The 23,290-nt window shown below is 37.4% G+C and overlaps 1 protein-coding gene across 10 annotated transcripts in view; it reads right to left on the bottom strand.

Moving 5' to 3' along the window:
* Nucleotides 1-3,827: 3,827 nt before the first annotated feature.
* MAP7D2 (MAP7 domain containing 2) overlaps nucleotides 3,828-23,290 on the bottom strand; it is a 1,271,501-nt gene continuing 1,252,038 nt past the window's right edge. For all 10 annotated transcript variants that reach the window (XM_044072255.1, XM_044072256.1, XM_044072253.1 and 7 more), the window contains one exon: nucleotides 3,828-11,778. The gene's annotated coding sequence lies outside the window, so the exon portion shown is untranslated. The remainder of the gene's footprint in view (nucleotides 11,779-23,290) is intronic.

The raw sequence follows: 23,290 nt of genomic DNA, 5'->3' as shown, positions 1-23,290 counted from the left end.
ATAGGAAGTTTACAACTCCCCTAACCCTCACTTTTACTTAAAACTGGTCTGATGGCTCATCTTGGCCACTTCTTCCTTGCAGTGATGACAATACTAAATTGACTGCCGTAGACTGCAGCTATCACAATGCATCATTTACCGATGACTAAACATTTCATTGCACATTACAGTGTTATGATCTGTAAATGTACCTGCACCTATCATCTATGGTTTCATGCAGATATAAATATATATCATAACATTATAAACCAGTCCAATTTATTAAAATATTGTTTCTCAACTGTTTAAAAAAGAAGGAAACTAACCTAGCTTTCAGCATTCCAGACAAGGCACTTAAACTCCACACTTTTACCAGTCTACTCACTCACTCACTCTCTCTCTCTCTCTCTCTCTTTAGCTCCTTCAGTTTTTCAGCACACTCTCTGCACCCTGGAAACATACTGTCTGACTGTTTTTTGCTTGCCAAAATAAACACACTCTTCTTTTACTGCTGTTCTCTTTCAAAGGCATCTGGTTATGGGGAAAGGAAGGAAAGAAAGAACAGTTACTTTTGATGAGCCTAACTGCTTTAAAAAGCCTCACATATGGCTGAGCTCCTCACTGCAATCTGCTCAGAGTACCTGACCTTTTTTTCACATCTCTATACTTTACATCCTTAGCTCCACTAGCTGCTGGTACCTTCTCAATCTGCTTCCTGCTGCCTAGTTTGGGCAATAGTAGCTGCAGTTCTCTGAGCATTTCCTTACAAACTGTATACCTGCCATGCATACCTCTCAGCTGTCCAGATTTTCACAGAATACTCATATTTTTGTGTCATAGTTTTGTCTGTCTCATAAAACTTGTGGTTTTCTGGTAAATCACAGAGGATTAAAGTCACTAAATGATGACATATACTTCAGTTTCAGACTTCACATCCTTCAGAAAAATGCACGTTAACCTGAAGCCTGTTATTATAGCAACTTTCTAAGCTGATCAAATAAATATTTAAAATTTGTTCCTATTTGGGCCTTTGTCACACAATTACCTTAGGCTTTCTTCAGATGTTTTGTGCTAAGAAAATGACAGGTATGAAGTGCCCTGCTCAGTAGGAGTCTTTAAAAATACCCTTAGTATTGTTTTGCTGTAGCTTTTTCTTCTCTCTCAGCCATTCAAAAAAGGAAAAAAAAAAGAGAAAAAATACTTTGTTGAGCTTTGTACTTACAAATTTGTACTGGCTTTGGACTCTATTTTATGACTGGCTAGGGCAAAGAAGACAGCAGAGTTTAATAATCAAATCTAACTTAAGAAAGCAACATCATATTAAGCAGTAATGCATTTTGCCAGCTGATTGATGAAAAATTTTTGATTCCTGAACAAAATGTGAATCCCAGACTAAGGACTGTGTATCTGGATAATCCAAAAAATAAGTGGGTGGCACCACTGGGTATCCTGGAGGGATTAAAATGATTAATCTAGTTTGGCAACCTGTACAGGTTTCAAGGCAGACTGCTAAGCTTGGGTAAGGAGTTAAGTCTGAAAGAATAACAGCATTGTTGTAAAGTGTATACTTTAATCCTGTTTGAAATGTTCAGACATCTGCAAAGTATTGCACAATGCATACAGTCATTTGGTGCTAAAAACATGAACTGGAACTGAGCCAGGAAGCAGAATATGCTGGATGTTCTACACAGTTTGTGGCATGGCAGTCTGGGAAAATTCCTTGTGAGATTTCTCTTTGCTAGAGCTAAAAGACAAGAGGTCTCATCTAGTAACAAAAAGCAATAAATGGACAGTTTGACTTCTATTTAACATCTTTCATTTTAGTTACTTATTTAAGTTATTGATTTATTTGCAAGTAGAAAGTTTCAAGATTTTAGATTTAGTTTGACACTGGAATTTAACAGTGTAATTTTGTTTTGTAGCTAATCTGTGTTCCTTAATTTAAGTGTTTAATTTGTTTTTGAATATTCTGACGCATTGTTGTGATTACAGATGCCTTCAGCTTATTTTAATTTCACATTCATGAATTATATATTTTTTATTTTATTTTAAGTCAATTATTTTACTGCATGAATAACTCTAAGTTTAAGTCTCTGTTGTGTTGAAGTAGTCTTAATATGATGTTCACTGGACTTGTTTATTATTCTTATCTTGAGCCATAATTGTTACTTTTCAAACATATTTGTTTTAAACAATGTTAGATATTTTGCTTGTGTAATCTGTTTATAAATATGAGGAGTTTAAAATTATTTTTACTACTTACATTTAGTAATGTAACATTATTTAGTTTTAATATGTACATGTTGTGTCGTTTGGCTTTTCCTGGTTAGGGGTCGCCACAGCGGAACTCCGGTCCGCTAATGATTGGTAATTGATTTTTACGTGCCGAGTTACCAGCCCTGACGCACAACCTTCAACGAAGGTACGCCCATTCACACATGTCTCCATGCAGAAGACGCTCTAGCTGAGAATCGAACCGGACAGCGTCTTACTATGAGGCGACAACAAGTTTTAATATGTACATAATGGTAGTAAATTGAAATGCATTACTTACACATCCATAATTGTTTTAATAAGCTTAATTCACTCATATTTTGCAATATTTACGTTTTGCTTCATAAAATGCTTTGTTAAAAAAGCATTATTTTGAATGTCTACAGTGTCTCTATGCTACCAACTCACAATTTAAAGGCCTGAATATTAGGAAACCATCTAAGCAGTAAATGCACTGAAAAATCTGCCAATAATTTGTAAACTACACAGACCTTTTTCTTCACATGGGCCTGAAGATGGTGGAACAGTAAATTAATCCACACAACAGGTCATTCATGAGTAGAAGCAGCATCATAAAGTTGGTATTAACATGACAACAGCAAATGAAATGCGAGAACCTGTTTCCTTAATGGTACATCGATGCCTTGTGTGAGCACACAGATCAGAAGACTGACCGATCACAATATGCTTTTATAGTGTACAGCCCTATGTCCATTACTTTTTTGCACACAACACACGACACACGCAACAACACTCTTTGTGAAGTGTCATACCTTGCACTTTACGAAATGGCGGCTTACTTTATAACTGCATATTCTGTGGGCACTTACTGTTTATGAATCTTGCTGTTTGCAGAACATCTAATTCTGCTCTAGACCTGCTGTCTTAGCATTTTGAGAATGATCAGTCATTGCAGTGAAAAGTTTTATAATGTCTTGGATTATACAAATGCAATGATAATTGCTAGAGGGAAATTCCTGTTTTAATAAAATATAATTTTCGACTTGAAATGAGGGTGAAGCCACCAACAGGTAACGGTAAGGGGCTTTGTCCCACTCTCTTACTAGAATGTAACTTTCATATTCCACTATTTACATTTTGTGTTCACACCAGTGAAAATTTTGAAAAGCTTACATTCTCTATCATTATAAGAAACTAAGTATTTCACTGCAGTTTTTTACTATCTATATGACATGTCAAGTAGCACACTTGGAAAAAAAGAAACTCAGTCAGCAAAGTACTGCATTTCATGGATCATACCCTAAAATATATTTATTACACATAAATCTTTAAACAAAATGTGTTTTACCGTTAAAAACTCGCTATGATGACACTCATAAACATAATCGAGAACTCATTAGTTAAATGAGTATTGCAGCTGGCCGGCCACTGGTGGCTCACCCATTACGATTTCTACCTCACAACTCTCAGGTCTGGGGTTAAATTCTCACCTTTAAATTGCTACATATGTGAAGTAAGCAAGTTCTTCACAAGCCTGCAATGGCTTTCTCCGGATATTCTTTACTAGAAAAAATCACAGGGTTAAAAAGTGAACACTCTGGAAAGATGTCAGGAACTGTCAATATATTACTTTATTTAGCTCTTTTGACCACCACTTGATTTATAAAGTCATACATGATGCCGTTCCACCTGAAAGCTTATGTCTGGAATTTTACTGTTGAAGGTCCTAACACCAGATGAGGGACACTAATTCCCCAAAAATAAATATCAATAATAGAAAAAATGTGACATATTCATCAAACATAGCCTCCAAGATCATGGAATAAGCTTTCTCTTACAGAAAGAACAATTCATTTTGTAACTTCCTTCAAAAACAGTCTTGACACATACTGTATATGGAAAATGTCAACATGAGGTTATGGCAACTGAGTTTATTGAATGCCAGCATATTGTAAGCTTGACAACTGTAATCTATTACAGTTATTATCTAATCTATTGAATGTATGAACTATGAACTCCAGTTTCCTCTCACCTCTCCAAAACATGGTGTATGACCTGTTCAATTAAAAAAATGTCCAATATGTAAGCATTTAGTTTGCCCAAGTTATTGTTACAAAGGATGTAAAGAAGACCATTTCACTTACTCACTTAAACAAACAAACAAAAATAAAATAAATACATAATTTAAGGGATACACTTCAGCAAACAGACCCTACCACCCATAAAACTGTAATATGTGAAAGATACTGCAACATGTAACAGTTTGGTAACTTATGGTATTGTCACAGTGTTTAAACAATTTAGAGTGTGAGGAAAAGACAATTGGGTGTATTTTACTAAAACATAGGTAAAATAAAGTGCCATTTCCTACAAACACCGTGCTTCATCTCTTGGTCTTCTCCCAGTGTACAGTGATAAGAAGTGTTTTACTACAATCCAGAAGTTTATGGCGCCTTCACAGCTCTAAGGCTTCATTACATTTAGACCAGTCTGATCTACAAAATTATGGAAGTGACATTAACTGTTCTGAATTAGTTTCCTTCCTGGAAACAGAAAATGCTGCTTTTGTAAAGAAGGGGGAATTTCTAAAGAAAACTTTGTAGCATACCTTAATCATAATTTTCCAGGATTCCCAGAGATATTTGATCTTTGTTTGCATTACTGGACTTCCACAAAAGCTATAAGTTGCCTGGCAGAAGCCCTCTGCTAATATATAGTCTCAACAACTAATTTACAGTTACAAAATGTGCTTAATCAAAGTTTTTTTCCTACATTCTTAAGTTTCACACCTTAAAGAACCATAACAGAGAATAAATAAAATAATTTATACCAAACTGAAATACTGCTATTGATTATAAAAATCTATCTATGGCATTCATTAAAGGCTATTTTGTGCCATTGTATGTTAATACAGAAAGCAATAACATGAAATAATCTACAAAACTATGGACAGGAAAGCCACTCATAATTTCAGGAAATACCAGATATGTAGGAATTTCCCACAACAGACTTTACCGTCAAGGAGGCCCTACATATCAATCAATGACTTATAGAATGCGCCTTTTTTCAGCAAAGGTTCTTGCATTCTCCAGCTTCTGCTACTAGTAGTTTGTGTGCCTCCTACAAATCAAGCCCCATGGGTATGTCCGATTCCCATGGAAACGCGGTAACTGGAAGTTGATAAACAAGTAAAGAGAATTATAAACCTGATAGACTTACCAGGGCAGCCATTTGAAAGGTGAGAGAAGGGCCTATCCAAGCATATGGAGATGGTAGAAGGGTATTAAGCATCCAAAGGATAGGTCCCTCTCAATATGGTGAGCATTAACATATCTGAAAGCAGAATTGGGGAAAGCACTTAGTGCCAATGGATGCCCGATTCCCAGAATCATTGTCCAAGTAGCACTGCTTGATAAAAGTGTGAACTGATGACCAAATGACCATGGATACAGTCCTGAAACATACAGAAGCAATCACATGTCTATAACAGAAGCTTACAAACTCATTGATAAATGGGCCACCAGCTGATTAATGACAAAAATCAATGTGGTCAGTAGTCCATTTTTCTTGGATTTGTTTAGCCATTGTTAGGCATTCTTTAAGTAAGCAAAGAGACAAAAATCTGGTCCATGTTCCTGACCTCATGCACACTTCTCAGATAAAATCTGTAATGACAACTGTGTGAGGCCTTTCTCACCTGAATCTTGTTCCAAGAAATAAAACATGGAAGTGAATGGAATGACTGAAAAATTGGACATAGGGAACAACACCCAATACAGGTGGAAGACCAAATACAGCTTCCTAAAATGCATACCCTGTAGCTTTAAAGATTCTGTGGGTGAAGTTAATAGCTACCAAAAATGACATCTTCCATGAGATGAACTTCCAGTATTCCAATTTAGCTGGTTCAAAGGGAGGACATAAACACACCTGTTGGTCATGAAGCTCAAGTCCTACGGAGGGGAGGGGTTCATGAAAGCTGGGTCTATTCTGGGCCACAATACTCTTATCCACAGGGTCATTATAAGCTAAAATGGCAGAAACATGCACCATGACTGAGGAGTAACTAAGCCCCAAGTGAAACAGGTGTCTGACATGGGCAAAAATTACCCACAAGCTTACTGCTTGCAGAAGTCATGATACTTTGGTAAAATGAACTATCGCTTCCAACTAGAAGAATATATCTGGTAAATGGAAGCCTTCTAAAAACTTCACTGACCTCCAAGAGCTCTGAAGGAAGGTCTGACAGGGTCACAGAACCTAAATGAGGACAGCGACCTGGCTCAAATGTAGAAGTGGATATCTACATCACACAGAGTGACTCCTGGTTTGTACTGGAATGGATTCCTGTACTGCCAGGGCCTGAGTACCTGAAACCACATCCTTCTCAGCCACTATAGCTTGGCTGATCACAAAAGGTAGAGCTCTGGTCTTAACTCTTTTTCCATAATATTTAGAATGTAAAACAAAATCCTCAGCTTAATCCTCTTTTCTCAGGGGTCCCACTTACACTATATTAGGAATGATCTCAAAATGGGCTCCTTAACTCAACAATAAACATCTACCATTATACTCTGTGACTGAATCAAGGATAGGAAGGGAAACTCACCCACCACTGGCATCTTACTTTACCATTAAGCATGCTCCAGACCAAGATGGTGGTTATCATGAGGCACAAGATGTACAGGAGGGTTTGAGTATTAACTCTTCTCTGTTTTTTCACGTACAATGCCAATTTCATGACTTCCTTCATTCCTCTCTTCAGGCAGGAATAACCAGCATTATACAGTATCCATTTCCACTCTAACAAAGAAATTCCTGTGCACCAGAATAAAGTAGGTCTTCTCCCAGTTAACAGCACACTCAGAACCTGCCACCATGGAAAGAGAATGGAAAAGGACAATACCAAGTATTGACTTAACTGAGACATCAGCATTCAGTCACCTAAGAAAGATAACAATGATAGACACGTCTTACAGTCATTGGTTGACCATAACTTCAATAAATGATATGGGCATGATGTTGAACCAGAGAACATCAGCTTCTACTTAGAGTAGTGCAGGCAAAGTGAAATAAGCAAAGCTTCTGTGAGTCTCCCAGACACTTACATGCCAGAATATATCCATCATGTCTAAAGACACCATCCAGAGCCTCTGTGGAAGCAGAAAAATAACCCCTTGAAGAGTCACCATCTGCAATTTCACTAATCAAAGGCAGCTGCTGCTGTCAGTGTGACCCAATACGGGATGAGTAATCCCATCTCCTTCACAGTGAGGAAGAGGGATGGGAATAAAAGCCTCCCTCTTGAGAAGTAAAACAAACATACTCTTAAGTGTCCTTCTGAGGAGTAATGTTTGGACTTGCTCTTAGAGATCCATAGAGACCAACTGGTTTCTTAAACATTACCTAAGAGCTCTAAGACATGATCATGTGAGACAACCGACTGGACTTTGGTGATGGAGGTTCTCCAGGCTGACACAAACTTGGAGAATAAGCCACCAGTATGCACTACCAAGGGATAGTTAGGACTTCTGTGTAGTTTCATCTGATGCCTAACTCCTGTAAGACTTATCAGGGATTCCTTAACTAATGGCAAAATTGAAAGCTGTTGTGATACTTGGGACTTTTGAGGAATTTTTTTGGCATACTGCTTAATTGCCAAACACACTGTAGGCCTTTGAGTTTTTCTAAACATTGAACTTGAAATCACACAGGAATCCAACACTGAATGTGTTAATATTTTTTTTTTATTTTTGGCAAACTCTTAAACTGTCCCACTGTGGGCTTTTGAAGTTTGTCTCCTAAACACTGAAAATTAAACACTGAACTTGAAGTCATGCAGGTATCCACCACTGAGTAATGTGATAGAATCTTATTCTGCTCTGCTACAGATTTACAGATGGTGTTAGCCTTCTCAGGAGCTGAAGGAGCAGAATCTGTGCAAATCCAGGCCACTATGGCAGCATCTTTAAGAACAGATTCCATGATGGAGAATGACACTGGATTACTTCCCAAATACTGGCTAAGCCTTTTTTTTTTGGGGGGGGGGGACCAATCCGCACAGGACTCCATGAGTCTGAATATCTTTCTAAAGGAGGATTTATATTTGGAAGTGTTTTAGTGATAGGGATGTCTCATTATTTTTACGTCTCAGAAGGAAAAATTTTGGTCTCTTCTGAATTGTCATGCTACATGGATTCAGAAAGGAAGGAAGATATCCTCTCCCTGCTAGCTCCAGCATACAGTGGCTTATACTCACCCAACACCTTTGACATAGGATAAATGACAAGTGTTTGCTGAGGATCAGGTGATTAATCCTCAGTGTAAGGGGAAGCACAGACCCAAAGTGTTACCTGTTCATGAGATGCCTACACAGGGCTCCTTTGCTATATTTCTTCTCTCTGATGTGCCCAGGATCAGGCAAGAGAACCATCTATTAATCCTTGCACTGGCTGCCTTCCAAAGCTGACATGCTGGAAGATGTATGGCAGGTTTTGGGCTGCTTACCCTTCCTTCTTCTGGCAGATGGACTACATTGCTGGCACTTGGGGCATTTCTTCACACTGTGTTCCTATTCCAGGCAGTAAAGGCAGCACCCCTGTAGGTCTTGTCTGGTGACACAATGCCCACAAAAGCACATAGAAGGCATTGAGCATGGCATATTCCCTAAAATGAACATAAGAACTGATATGCAATGAATTCAACCAGCAGAAATGAGCTGGGGATCATAGAGCTGAATGCACCCTTCTAGATCTGGCCTGAGATATCATAGCACAGACTGTCAGGAGGTCATCATGCCCTCCTCCAAGAGCAGAAGCTAGTGTCTACAACAATTCTTAATAAAAGAGGTTCCTCAGAAGAGGAAATCCCAACCATTAGCTATGTCAGAAGTGCCACAGAAGCATGATCTGGTCATTACATGTGGCAATGTCTTTTTGTACCTTTCGTACTGAATTTAGGAATCATGCATGCATGTAACAGACACATGGTTATCTAAAGTGATTAAGAACAGTAAATACATGTTGTGCTGCTCTACATCAAGTCATAACCCTCCCAAAGCACAGAAAGTGGTTAAGAAGGCTTTAGTGGGGTGCTTTATAATTTATCAAAATCTTCTGGAAAGAGGATGTTAATAAATCACTTTCAGATATGGGAAGTGAGTTCACATAGCTTGTTATGATCAGTAATCAGTTAGCCATTAACCTCCGCCAAAATTAATCTTGATATGTGTTATGAGAAGTAGAAATATCAACATGGTGGTAAGGAAGTCAAGGTTCTTGAAGGCCACTAGGTTGTAAGCCTGATAATCAAACCTATGAACCAACCTGAACAAATTCAGTAAACCATTTCACATATTTCTCCAAGCAGATGTCTTGACAGTAACAAATTCAGTTATTCACAACTGTAAATGTTTACTACGTAACAGAAATGTGAATTTTGATTAAGGTCACAACTGTCTTGCTTTACATGCTCATTTTTAAACAGAACAATATTATCACTTCATAGACAGTACTAAATATATAATTCATTACAATTTCTGTAATTCAGTGACATGTTACACTACATAGTTCATCATAGCATAAACATTTTCTGGCAGTACGTCTTGTAAAGTGATTATATCTTAAATATAGGCAAAAAAATCTGTGCTCTCTGAGTGGATATCAGTTACTTCAAAATGTATGACTACTCTAAAAAGCAGGGTACCTTTGAAAACTTCTGAAAAATATGACCATTTACATTTAGTGCATCAAGAAATCATAACCAGCAAGCAAGGCAGTGTCCCTAAATGAAGTTGTATTTAAATATAACCACATGGTACTATACAGCACATAACATGCACATGTGAAGGCTTATCATAATTTCAAGAAACATACTATATCGTAAAATACTGCCTCCTGTCATCGTCTCTTTAAAAAAACAAGTAAAAGCCAAATTAGTAAAGGTCAGGTTAATATTATGCTAGAGGAAACCATTGTACAATTACTTGGAAGACATAATATCATGCAGCAGGTTACAGGAAAGCAACTATAATAGTACAATATGTACTTCTGAAACACAATATAAATTAAAACAAATGTACAGCTTGGGACTATAAATCTATATGTTATATATATATTATATATATATATATATATATATATATACCGATATATACACACATACATACACCAAAATATTGGCTAATGACATTTTACAAGTTTCCTAGTTTTAAACAGCATCATTAATAACAAAGGCAGGCAAATGCTTTCCTAAATTTCTTTGTCAGTGCTGCTGAAACTGCATTTAGTAATTGCAGTGATATGCCACATAAAGTTACTAGACTAAATACAATCCACTTATGCCATAGAAGTTAACAGATGTCATCAAAATGGTAACTTAAAATTATCCAAACAACATACCATGGCACATGACTGTTGATAGGTTGCACTCTTACGACTGTATAAGCTATTTCCCACATGGCTAATGTGGAGCATCATTATTACTTATCCTCCTATTGGCAGTGCAAAATAACACATGGCAAATCTAACACTTTTAATTTAGGTTTCAATTGCAAAAATACTGTAACAAAGTAACTATAATATCACTTTATAACTCTCTTGAAGAGATTCAAGATAACAGCTACTGCCAATGCGAGAGAAGTATAATTCACACAAAGGAATTTTTAATTCTGGCAGTTTAATTGTAGAGCTCTTTATGAAAATGGAAATAAAAATGATGCACATCTTATTTTATTTATGTCACTTGACACTGGTATCAAAACCCATACATCTTTTTATAGACCTTGGAGAAAACTGTGAATGAGATACAGAGCCACATGTGGCTAATTTTCTGTTCACAATTTATATAAAATAAGTAAAACAGTTTACAACTAAACTGATGGGACAGTGAGTGGCATTCACAGGCAAAGATTTATAATGCTACTTCATATAACTGAAGCCAGATAATTCATGCCCTCCCCTTCCCACAGTACTGCATTTTACAAAACTGAAACCACTTCTTTCTCACATGCGTATCAGTTATGTCTCAATAGCCAATTAAAAAAATGTCTTTAATTTAAATGTAAGTTATGTCATGTGGCAGCAATCATACACAACAAATACTACACATTATGCACAACCATTCATTGACTGTTTTTACAACAGGCAGACACATACAGTGTGTTCTTAATACATTCAAGTTCAGTGGCTAAAATGGTCAAACTAAAATTTATAAAATAGCTAATGCAAGATACACAATACATATTACCATAAATCACAGTGACTCTTTTTGTCAGATGAGTTGCCTTATAAACTGTTCTATCATCACCAGCTTTGCCCCCTGTTTTGGAAAAAGAGCAAAATATCCCTGAATGCTAATGAGGCAATGTTCTCACAGCCTCTGGCTCAGCAGGCAAATTTAATAGTTACCCCACGTGAAAGCAATACAAAGATTATATAGCACATGTAGCAGTAGTGCTTGGATTCCAGAGTACCAAGTGTATGCAGATAAAGCTGAGCTGTAGCTTGCCAACCGCCCAAAGCAAAATGACAGAACACCTGGTGCTGAATCCAGACTTGTGTGAATCTGAAACAAAAAAACGGGAGTAAATATTCAAAATCCAAGCATGCAACAAGAACTTATGTACATTGGTTAAAAAGCAGTCAGAAATTCAGTTCACAAATAATTATTTCAACAACATATTTCATGATGATCTAAAACATTACAGGGGGTAGTCATCACATATTATGCATCTATATTAAGATCATGCATATATTTATTTGTGAGCAGTTTATTTTGCTTTAAACATTTTGTTTTAGTTGCTCATCCCCTTAGCTATTTAAAAGATCACTAAGGCCAGAAACTAAAAAAAACAGTTTTTTTCATTTTATCCTGATGTTCTATGCTTAATTAACATTTCTGTGAAACACCATGTAGCCCTTACTTATTTTTTTTTATTTTGTCCTGCAGGTGGAAGACATACAATGTGATTTTGTTTTTCACTTAGGCTTCCTTTTTCCCCATAATGTAGTCTGAATTTAGAAGAAGATATTCTCTTACTCTTCTCTCCTATGCCAAATCTTGTTTGAATTTATTTATGATGGCAGAACTCAGGGCCACTGCTAACTCTGTGAATATCTGAACAGAGTGTCTACAACTTCCCTGCAGTAAGACTCTCTGACTTGGGTTCTTTTTTATATTGTAAATGCACCGCAATAAGCATTTTTGTGGGCTGCTGCAAAATAGTGCTTATATTGTACATATTTTTTTAAGTATAGTGACCCCTTGACTCCTCAGGTCAGACTATTTTTGTTATTGCCACCAGGTTCCTGGCTTCTGAACTACAAAGTTACAAGAGCTGTGAAATTCCCAAAGGCTCAACAGATTTATGGACCCAGAGAAGGGAAATAAAACAGCTGATAATAACGACACAATGAAAGAGTTATGATCTAACATTCCAACAGTATTGATAGGTTTATGATCCTAACAGGATGAAAAGATCAAAAGCTACATATAATTTGTTGTGTGGTATTTTCCTCCTTGACAAAAAATAAATAAATAAACAGATCGATAGATAGATAGATAGATAGATAGATAGATAGATAGATAGATAGATAGATAGATAAATAGTGATGGGAGGGGTTATGCAAAGGTCTGGGTGACAAGTTTCTAAATAAAGTGTCATGAAACTTTACTATCATTCAGTATGGTGAGCAGTGAGAAAACTAAACAGAACAGTATTGCCACAGGGGAAAATATGTCATGTTCTTCAAACGTGGCATTATAATGATCACTTTGAAGGAAGGAGATGCACTCTGGGAAGAGGAAATGTTATACGCAGAGTACAGGGGAAACAAAAATAGTACATCTAAAATGAATATGACTCACATTGCTATCAAGCAGATTATGGTATAAGGCTAGAGATTAATAAACAAAAGCATACTAATAGATCAACTGAATCATGAGGAAAAGTCTCTATTTTATTTAGTGCTTTCATCCTGAAGTTTTTAATAAGGACGAAATCGCTAAATAAAATAGAGCTTTTTCCTTGTGAGTCAGTCAAGCCATTGGTGTTTTTTGTTTATTAGTTTCTTTGTTTCACCGACCCATTGTTACTGCCTAGTTTCTCTTTTACAAGGTTAAAGCTTGTTATATCAAAAAATTAAGAAATAAAAAAATGCTTGTCATAGTATGATTGCAATTTCACAATTGGTCTCGTTCTTACCTTAGGAAATACAGCATTAATAAAATAATTATGCTATCACTGACTTATTTAAGAAAGCTATTAAAAGTTACTGATTCTAGTTGGCTGTGTGATGATATGGGCTACTGCCAGCATAGCCAGCTAGAGTTCTGTAAGGAATGATATGTCCGTTGAATATCAAACTGATTTACACAAGATGCTTGTGTTACAAATGTATTAGAACTGTATGTCCTTTGAATATCAAACTAATTTGCACAGTTGCTTATGATACAAATATATTAGAAATACATGGCATTTGAATGTCAAACTGATTTTTACAGATGGTTATGTTAGAAATGTTAAAAATGTATGGCATTGGAAAATCAAAACATGTTTGTAAAGTTGCTAGTGTTAAAACATTTATCAACAGTGGGTCCTGCTGGACAGAGAATGAATGTACATGTGAGACTATATGTATATAAGTTAGCAAAGGACACCAGAAGAGAAGGGGTTAAACAGCTAGCTTACTTCTTACTTTAAAGGACAACAATGGGATTTTGTTATTAAATGCTCAACTTCTCCTTTTTCTCTCTATTTACTGTCCCTGCTATGAATACACAACAATACAGCATGTAAAATATTTTAAATCAACTGTTTTTCTCCACTAGAACAGTACCTTACTGTACTGTGGTGGTTTCACTTTTAAAAAAACTTTTGTCCTGCCCGGATAAAGCTTGCTGCAGTCTCCAATTCATTGATGTCATCAACACCTATGAATACAGGTAGTTTTCTGGCCAGTTCCTTCCCCAAACTGACATTTCCACGACCTTCCTAAAAGCCCAACCATGCTGTGATGTCACAGCTGCCTGGTCCTTTCCCTACCCATACAGAAATTAAAGGCCAGAACAAGGAAACAGTACATGAGTCAAGTCTCCTGCTGTGGGTTGTCAATCACAGGTGGTAACAGCTCAAATTACCCTTAGCACATTGACAGCTAGGGAAGTTAGGTGTGAAGGGGGATGGGAGATGAGTCAAGAAGTCATAGTTATACAAGATTATTGGTCTTGTTTCCCACTTGACCAGTTTATTCTGTTCTAGTCTTTTTATCGTTATGAATGTCTGTTACTATTTTTCCCTTTATTGTATTATACAATTTTCTTTCTACTAACAAAATAGTTTACTAACAATGGAGCTTTTCTCCCAGGGCCTCTGCTGAAAAAGGGTTTTATGCCCAGCCGGACTCTCCTGGTAAACAAATGTAAAATAAAATAAATAAATAAATAAATAAAAATAAAATAAAGTAGTACACTTCAGGCTTCACAAAGCACTGCAGTTTGGCCATTCTAAAAAGAAGCAGCAGTAAAAAGCACTTTGAAAGTCTGTTCTGTAGCATTTGCACTCTTTGTATTTTAAGTAGTCACTGAATGGCATGAACATTTACTTAAAATTAACTGACAAAGACAGCAGTGTGTACATTTAAAATCAATGCAGTGACAGGAGCTTCAGGAAGAAATCCGTATATATGACATAATTATTTAAAGCCAAGCACTGCATTATGGGACAAATTAAACAATCAGAATTATTTCAAGATGCCAGACACCATGTGGTCAGACTTAGAAATTATGTATAAAAATATTTAAAAACCTGTAAATAGTCCCAGAGTTGGAGTTAAAATGTAGGAAACACGAAACCATGATGAAATAAACATGTTTTCTGAGTCTGTGGGTGCAGTTCTCCTTTAAGAAAAATACTGTTAATTTGACCATGGAAGTGCTTATCTCTCAGCTCTGAATAGGACTGGAGATGGCGTGTCTGGAAGAAGCCTTTGTTCATTAGCTCAGTAAGAAGAGGTGAAGTCCCAGGCACTGCCATAAACATTAGCAAAACTTTAGCTATGCCTCTTATCACATCTATGCTAACATCCTATCTCACCATTCAAAGGGGAACAGTGTGACAACCTAGAGTCAGGTGACCAGATGAAGTAATTCTGCCAGTCTTCTTGGAAATTTTAGATATCTCAAAGAGAAATTTCTCAGTATTGAGTATTCTGTCTTGGGCTTGACAACAAGAAGGGCCATTCACCACATCATTTGCCTTGCTCTATTAAGTAAGTAGGGAAAGGCAATGCTCCTAGATTCAGTCAGGAATATATAGAGATGATACATTTAGATATTGTTTTTCTTTATTTGTCTGAGTCTGTCCATCAATGTTATTTTCAATATTTCCTGTGATTTGAACTCTGTGGTTTGCTGTAAATATATATTCAGTATTTTCATGCTCTTTTATTAATTATTATTAAACTTTATTACTGTGGCTGGTCCTTTTAGAAAGCATTTAACCTTTGAGAGCGCTTATATTTATTTGGTGACACTGTGTGGGCCACTCCAGAAGGCCTAGCTGTCTTGGCCAACTACTACCATTTGTATATGTATTAATATTATACAGTATAACTGAACACCCTTTTATAGGGCCTTAGCATAGCTGATTGTGGAGTGTCTGGTGGCAGTGATAACTACCTTATACTCTGGGTAGAAGGGGGCACAGCAGGTAAATCTGTGCCAGCCTTTCCCATGTGTGTGTGTGTGTGTGTGTGTGTGTGTGTGTGTGTGTGTGTGTGTGTGTGTGTGCACACGTGCATGTGTCAGCTGCTTGGAGCAGGGACATGAAGCACTGGTTTCACAGACAGGATGTTGGAGGACTTGGTTTAGACACTCAGCTGGGGACCTAACCCTACAGATGTACCAGTGGGGAGTCTTATTGGGGACCTGGAGGGAGACAGAGAGATCCAGACACCGGACTGAGTGTGTTTTCCATGTGCTCTTAAGGGAAATTCTGCTTGATGCAGAGAGGTATGCATCTGGAAATACTGAGTGTAGCCATTTGTATTCCAAGTGAATGACCCTCTCCAGTGTCAGTGGTGAAGATTCAGACTCGTTGATTACTGGCCTCATGTTGGGATGTCACAGACTGAACAAATGCTGAAATTCTGTCTGACTATATCTACAGTGGACTAAAATCTTCCAAAATAACCTAATTGTCTCATCAAACCAATTGGAATTCAGTAAGTCTTAATAGCCATCATAAAATCTTCTTTAGCTACAACTTTAAAATTGTGTTGATTGTTAGGAAAAATGAGAAGCAGTGCATAACCCAAAGATCATATCCTCTCTCCATTTTAGTTAAATCTCTACTATGTTGTTGTTGTTGTTTGTCTTTCGGCTTTTCCCTGTTAGGGGTCGCCACAGCGGAACTCCGGTCCGCTAATGATTGGCAGTTGTTTTTTATGGTGTCAAGTTGCCAGCCCGATGCCCAACCTTCAATGAAGGCACGCCCATTCAACACATGTCTTTTGAATGCCCACTCAACCGCGGGGAGGACATGCAGACTCCACACAGGAGGCACTCCCAACCCAAGCCGAGAATCGAACGGAAGAACCTCTTGCTGTGAGGCAACAACGCTACCGCTGCACCACCGCGGAAGTAACTATTGCACTAAATTACAATCAGATGGATGATCATAACAAGGTACTATTGTTGTACTTCAACTGAAGTAAATGGCATTAGAAAAAATGGACTTAAAAAGTAAAAACTATATTTGCAACGAGAAAAGGGGGTACATGAATACAAACAGTGGCTCCAATGAAAAACAAAACACCTACATATGGTACTTAATTCAAATGTCAACAGGATAAAACAATGGATGACACAGTCATGTTTTTCAATTCCCTAACCAAGACCAAAAATTATTTTTTTGCATAATATCCCAGTTCTGTTTCAGTTCATGCAGTCTCCCAAAGACCACTTTGTTATGAGTCTCAGCCATACTAATTAGTCATTTAAGTGGTTTGTTACTCAGTGTGTGAAAACTGCCAGAGCCAACTGCTTTTTTGGTGATTTGGGAGTATGGTCTTATTAATGATTCACATTAACACTAGATTGTGCAGCATCCAAAATATGAATTTATTATGGGCATCAACCACTGTTCTTAATAGCATTCAGACAAATATTTTTTAATTCATTTTGTGAAGTGTGACAAACATACATGCTTTTTGTGACCTAGGAGTAGTGTCACATTGTATAAGTTAGAATGATTTGCTTTGACATACCTTTAACTCCCTATCAAATTTCTCATCTGCACCATTAGGCAAACGGTTTATTTGAATGTACACATTAATTCTGCTAGTAATGATACATAATGCTACCTTGTCATCTGTAGATGTTTAACTTGTGTTTATCATCTGAAACAAATGTTCGTAAAATGTAAACGTATGCCGAATCGGAGATACTGATGTTAGCCTACTGGCGTTAATATGACTTCTGTACAGCACTTGTATAAGATACAGTTGGTACTGCATTAGTTTATCAGATTTAATTTGTACCTCAGTACTCTGATAACACAAAGGCATGGTGTACAGCACTGATGTTACTGCTACAGGCTGCTTCAGTGATTGAGACTGTTAGAATACATATATCAGGTGTACAACTTAATTGAAAACACCCAATGTCAACTGCAACAATATTGACCATAAAAGGTTGAAAACAAGGTAACAAATATAGTACTACTTATGCACCGAGAAAAAGCCTTGGCGCATACAACATATAACATCAAAAAACAAACAAAAACATTGTCTTTTTTTCAGGGGCGCAAGCCCCACTGTCTGCCACACCCCCTGCTAATTATATATACTAACTCTGAGATTGTACTAACATAAGGTAAGGCCAAATTTCCCAATGCCTGGATTTGTACGATCTCATACACCTGCCAATCAACTGCCTAGTTGACCATATGCAGTCGACCTACTGCATACTCAATATATTAACTAGCATCACTTGCTCTCTCTCTCTCTGTCTCTCTCTCTCTATATATATATATATATACATTTTTATATATATATATATATATATATATATATATATATATATATATATATCTAGAGAGAAATGGATATATAGATACTGTATATATTTACATACTAGGTGAGAGATTTGGCACAGTATACTTTTCAGCCACTTCCAGGACACAGGTCTGAGACAAAGCATTGCAAATGTACAACATTTCATGAACATTAATTAGTCTAGGTCTACTTTATTTATAGGTTCATAGGTTCATAGGTTTATACTAGGCTATCTGCCCTAAGGCATTTATAAGCCTAGCCCAAAGTTTTGTGGCTTATGCCACCCCTTATGTTAAAAAATACTGTGCCCATTAGTTTGTTGTGCCTCTGTCCAGCAGTGACACAGAGATGATTCCCGGGGTAAACCTATGATCTCCCATCCACCGGTCAAGATTTCTCTTGAACAGAGCCAGCGAGGTGCTCTGCCTCACATGGACTGGGATTTTATTCCACAGCATAGGGAGTCTCTGGGTGACAAATCTATCCCTCCAGCATGTCCTATTTATATCTGTGCTAAGGTTTAAGTCGCTTGCTCTAGTGGATCTGCTAGATTTGGATTTTTTGAGGTGGAGCATGTCCATTAATTCCGGGTTGGACATGGCCTTGTATGTCAGGCACAGGTCACCTCTGAGTAGGCGGTATGCGACTGAATAGAGTTGGAGTTTCTTCAGTGTGGCAGCATATGACAGATTTTGGAGTCCCTTTATCCTTTTGGTGAGGAACTTTTGGGGTCTCTCCAATTGCTGCAGGTGTTGGGTGAGATACATCCCGAATGGGGCATTGTACTCGATCATTGGTCTGATAAGTGAAGAGTACAGGGGAACAATGACCTCACTTGATCTGGATGTGAATCCCTTCATGATCAGGTGGGCAATGTAGAAGGTCTTTCTAACCACTTTAGCAATGTGAGTGTCAAAAGAAAGGCCACTGTCAACCTGGGTCCCCAGGTCCCTGATAACCTCTTCTGTGCTTAATGGATTGCCACCTATATGGTAGCTTGGGGTTACCTCGTTTTTCCCGAAGGGTATAACTATACATTTTTTGGCATTTAACTTCAGGCCATGGCTCTGGCACCAGTTATCAGTTTTCGTGAGATTTATTGCGTTTATCAGGATAGTCTGACTTGGCCATAGAGGAACCTCTTCTAGTGGTGGCCTGGGTAGAAAAGCTCTAAAAACAAAACTGTTAATATAGTTAAAGAGAACATAACAAAAATGTGTTATAATAAGGAGTGTGATAAGAAAAAAAATACAATATTCACAATTATATGAATTACAGTAATAACAGATACTTTTTATTTAACAAGAAAAGTGCAATGGTAACTTGTAGTTAGACGGTGATAGAAAACATAATTCAAGACCTTAGCTGAGCAGAAAGGTATCTGACTTAAGAGAAGCAATAGAGAACAAGTTGGGAAAAGTTAAGAGAGGACAGACTGATGGAGAAAGCTAACAGACAAGTTAAGTAGTGAGTTTTTGGGATGAGTGGAATAACAACAGATGTTTCCGAATTATGATAAGAAAGTAGAGTAGAAATGGGAGGAAGACTAGAGTTGGAGATTAGCAGACTGGAAGAGAAACATTATGAAGGCATGTTATTGTAGTACTGATTAGGGGGTACAGTGGTTTGTCTGGTGAGCAGGCACATATCCAGAGCCAAGAATTCCATAGTTATTTGTATAGTTATTCTTTGAAGAGATTGGGAGAAGATGTTTGCTTGAGTGTAGCAGGGAATGAGTTCCACTTGTGTGCTTTTTTTCAACCTCAAGAAGGTTTGTGTTTGTAGAACAAAGAAGTCTTGGGGATAAGAGAATTAAGAGAGGGGCATTTGTTTGGAAAGTAGAGATTGCTATGGACAAATTTTAACTGTGAGAAAGTGAGGTAATTTGAGAATTCCAGACAGTTTAGGCGTATGAGAATTAGGTAATGATGTGCTAAATTAAACAACCCCTTAACCATTATGCCAAACTGGGTGACAGAAGACTGTTGGTCAGGATGTAGTAAGAACCTGATTATAGATGCACCTTTCAAGGATTTTTGAAAGCTGTGAAAGTATAGCAACAGGATGGAAATTATTTCTGTAAAATTATCACCTTCACCTAATGGAAGGATAAAGGTCTGATTCCATAACGTAGGATCAGTGCCCTCAGATCCACACTGATTGATGAGAACTGATGTGCAATAACAGAGAGATTCAGCAGCAAGCTTTAGGCATTTGTCTGGGAGACTGTCTGCATATAGTGTGCTTGGTTTAATTATAGTAAGGAGTATCCACACGGATGTGGTTGGTACTGATTGTAAAGTGAAGGACAAAGGCTTTCCTTAAGCAAATGACAGGGGAGAGTAGGGATGTGATAACTGCTGCTGTGTTAGTGTACAACTACTTTAATGAAATGGAAGATAAATTTGACTGCAATATCATTCTTAGAGAGGTTGTGGGATGGAGTGGGTTGGGCGATTTACTAGGTTCAAGGAGGTTGTTAATGGATGACCAGAAGGACTAAGTATTGGAGCTATGGGAGGTTTAGAGAGACATACAGTGGATATAAAAAGTTTACACACCCCTGTTAAAATGCCAGGTTTTTGTGATATAAAAAAAATGAGACCACAATAAATCATTTCAAAAATTTTTCCACCTTTAATGTGACCTGTAACCTGTACAGTTAAATGAAAAACAAACAAATCTGTTAGGAGAAAAAAAATAAAAAAATGTACAATACGCTGGTTGTATGAGTGTGCACACCCTTAAACTAATATTTTGTTGAAGCACCTTTTGATTTAATTACAGCATTCAGTCCTCTTGGGTAGGTGTCTATCAGCATGGCACATCTTGACTTGGCAATATTTGCCCACTCTTCTTTGCAAAAGTGTTCCAAATCTGTCAGATTGCAAGGGCATCTCTTGTGCACAGCCCTCTTCGAGCCACCCCACAGATTTTCTACTGGATTTAGGTCTGGGTTCTGGCTGGGCCATTCCAAAACTTTAATTTTCTTCTGGCGAAGCCATTCTTTTCTTGATATGAATGTATGCTTGGTGTCATTGTCATGTTGAAAGGTGAAATTCCTCTTCATCTTCAGCTTTCTAGCAAACGCCTGAAGGTTTTGTGCCAAAAGTAACTGGTATTTGGAACTGTTCATAATTCTCTCCACCTTGACTAAAGCCCCAGTTCCAGCTGAAGAAAAGCAACCCCAAAGTATTATACTGCCACCACCATGCTTCACTGTGGGGATGGTGTTATTTTGGTGATATGAAGTATTTATTGTTTTTGTGCCAAACGTGTCTTTTGGAATTGTGGCCAAAAAAGTCAGCCTTGGTCTCTTCAGACCGTAACACATTTTCCCACATGTTTTTGGAAGACTTGATGTATTGTTTTGTAAATTTTAGCCAGGCCTTGATATTTTTATGTGTAAGAAAAGGCTTCCATCTTGCAACCCTACCTCATAGTCCAGACATGTGGAGAATACAGGAGATTGTTGTCACATGTAGTACACAACCAGTACTTGCCAAAAATTCCAGCTCCTTCAGTGTTGTAAGTCTCTTGGCAGCCTCCCTGATCATTTTTCATCTTGTCTTTTCATCAATTTTGGAGGAGCGTCCAGTTCTTTGCAACGTCCCTGTTGTCCCATATTTTCTCCACTTTTTGATGACTGTCTTCACTGTGTTCCATGGTAAATACAATGCTGTGGAAATGTATTTGTACCCTACTCCTAACTGATACCTTTCAACAATGAGATCCCTTTGATGCTTTGCAAGCTCTCTGTGAACCATGGGTTTTGATGTAGCAGGCAACTGAGTAAATGTCAGGAAAATCCCTTTAGGACAGCTGAACTTTATTTGGGGTTAATCAGAGTCTCTTTAATTGATGGCAGGTGTGTACCCAAGAAGACCGAATGTTGTAATTAAATCAAAAGGTGCTTCAACAAAGTATTAGTTTAAGGGTGTGCACATACAACAAAGTATTAGTTTAAGGGTGTGCACACTTATGCATCCAGCGTATTGTACATTTTTTATTTTTTATATTTTTTCCCCTAACAGATTTGTTTGTTTTTCAATTTAACTGTACAGGTTATAGGTCACATTAAAGGTGGGAAATGTTTTGAATTGATTTATTGTGGTCTCATTTTTTATATCACAAAAACCTGGCATTTTAACAGGGGTGTGTAAACTTTTTATATCCACTCTAGTTTCTTTTGTTGGCAAAGATGAATTTTTAGTGAGGTTTTGTAAGGTTGAAATGAGGAATGATTTCTATTTGTATGCCATATTTTCTAAGCTTTATCTTTTTGCTGTATTACTTGCTTTGTTTCTGACTTTGAACAAGGTGCAGGGTTTGATTTAGCTGTAACTTTCCTTACTTATTTTTTTACTTTTGCATTAAGAACTGTATGTCTGAAACTTGGGTGAATAGTGCTGAGAAAAATTAGTTCTCTTATGGAAGTCTCATTTTATTCCAAATGAACTACAAGCAGGGACTTCCAGTACGATTCTGTAACAATTTGTAATGATCAACAATCTATAATTAACAGGTTTCTAGTCACTGGTCCACTGCAGAAAAAACAAAAAGTGACAATAGATAGACAACAGGCAATCTTCAAATAACAATCCACCTCTTACCGCCACTTCTCCTCTCCTACCTCCCCCACCTACTTCCTTCTCCCACTCCTCACCCTCTCAACCCCCACCATTTTTCATTAAACCTATTCCTACTTCTAATATAAGAAAACTCCTACAAAAACTGAAACCTTGCACCAATGCCCCTGATAACATTCCCTCATACTTCCTCAGCATAGCTGCTGATGCTATTGCCCTCCCTATCAGTATCCTAATCAACCGCTCTATCCAAGAAGGTCTTGTTCCTCAAATCTGGAAAAAAGCTTATATCATTCCCCTGCACAAAGGAGGTAACAATACTAATATTTCCAACTTCCGTCCCATCGCCATCCTCTCTCCCATTTCTAAGGTCCTAGAGAAATGCATTCACCTTCAACTCCTCCCCCATCTCTTGGACAACAGCCTATTAAC

Source organism: Protopterus annectens, chromosome 5.part0, assembly GCF_019279795.1.
Source record: "Protopterus annectens isolate FY-2018-M chromosome 5.part0, PAN1.0, whole genome shotgun sequence".
NCBI classification, from domain to species: Eukaryota; Metazoa; Chordata; order Ceratodontiformes; family Protopteridae; genus Protopterus; species Protopterus annectens.
Note: the sequence above shows the minus strand (reverse complement) of the source record. Positions and strands in the feature narration are given on the sequence as shown.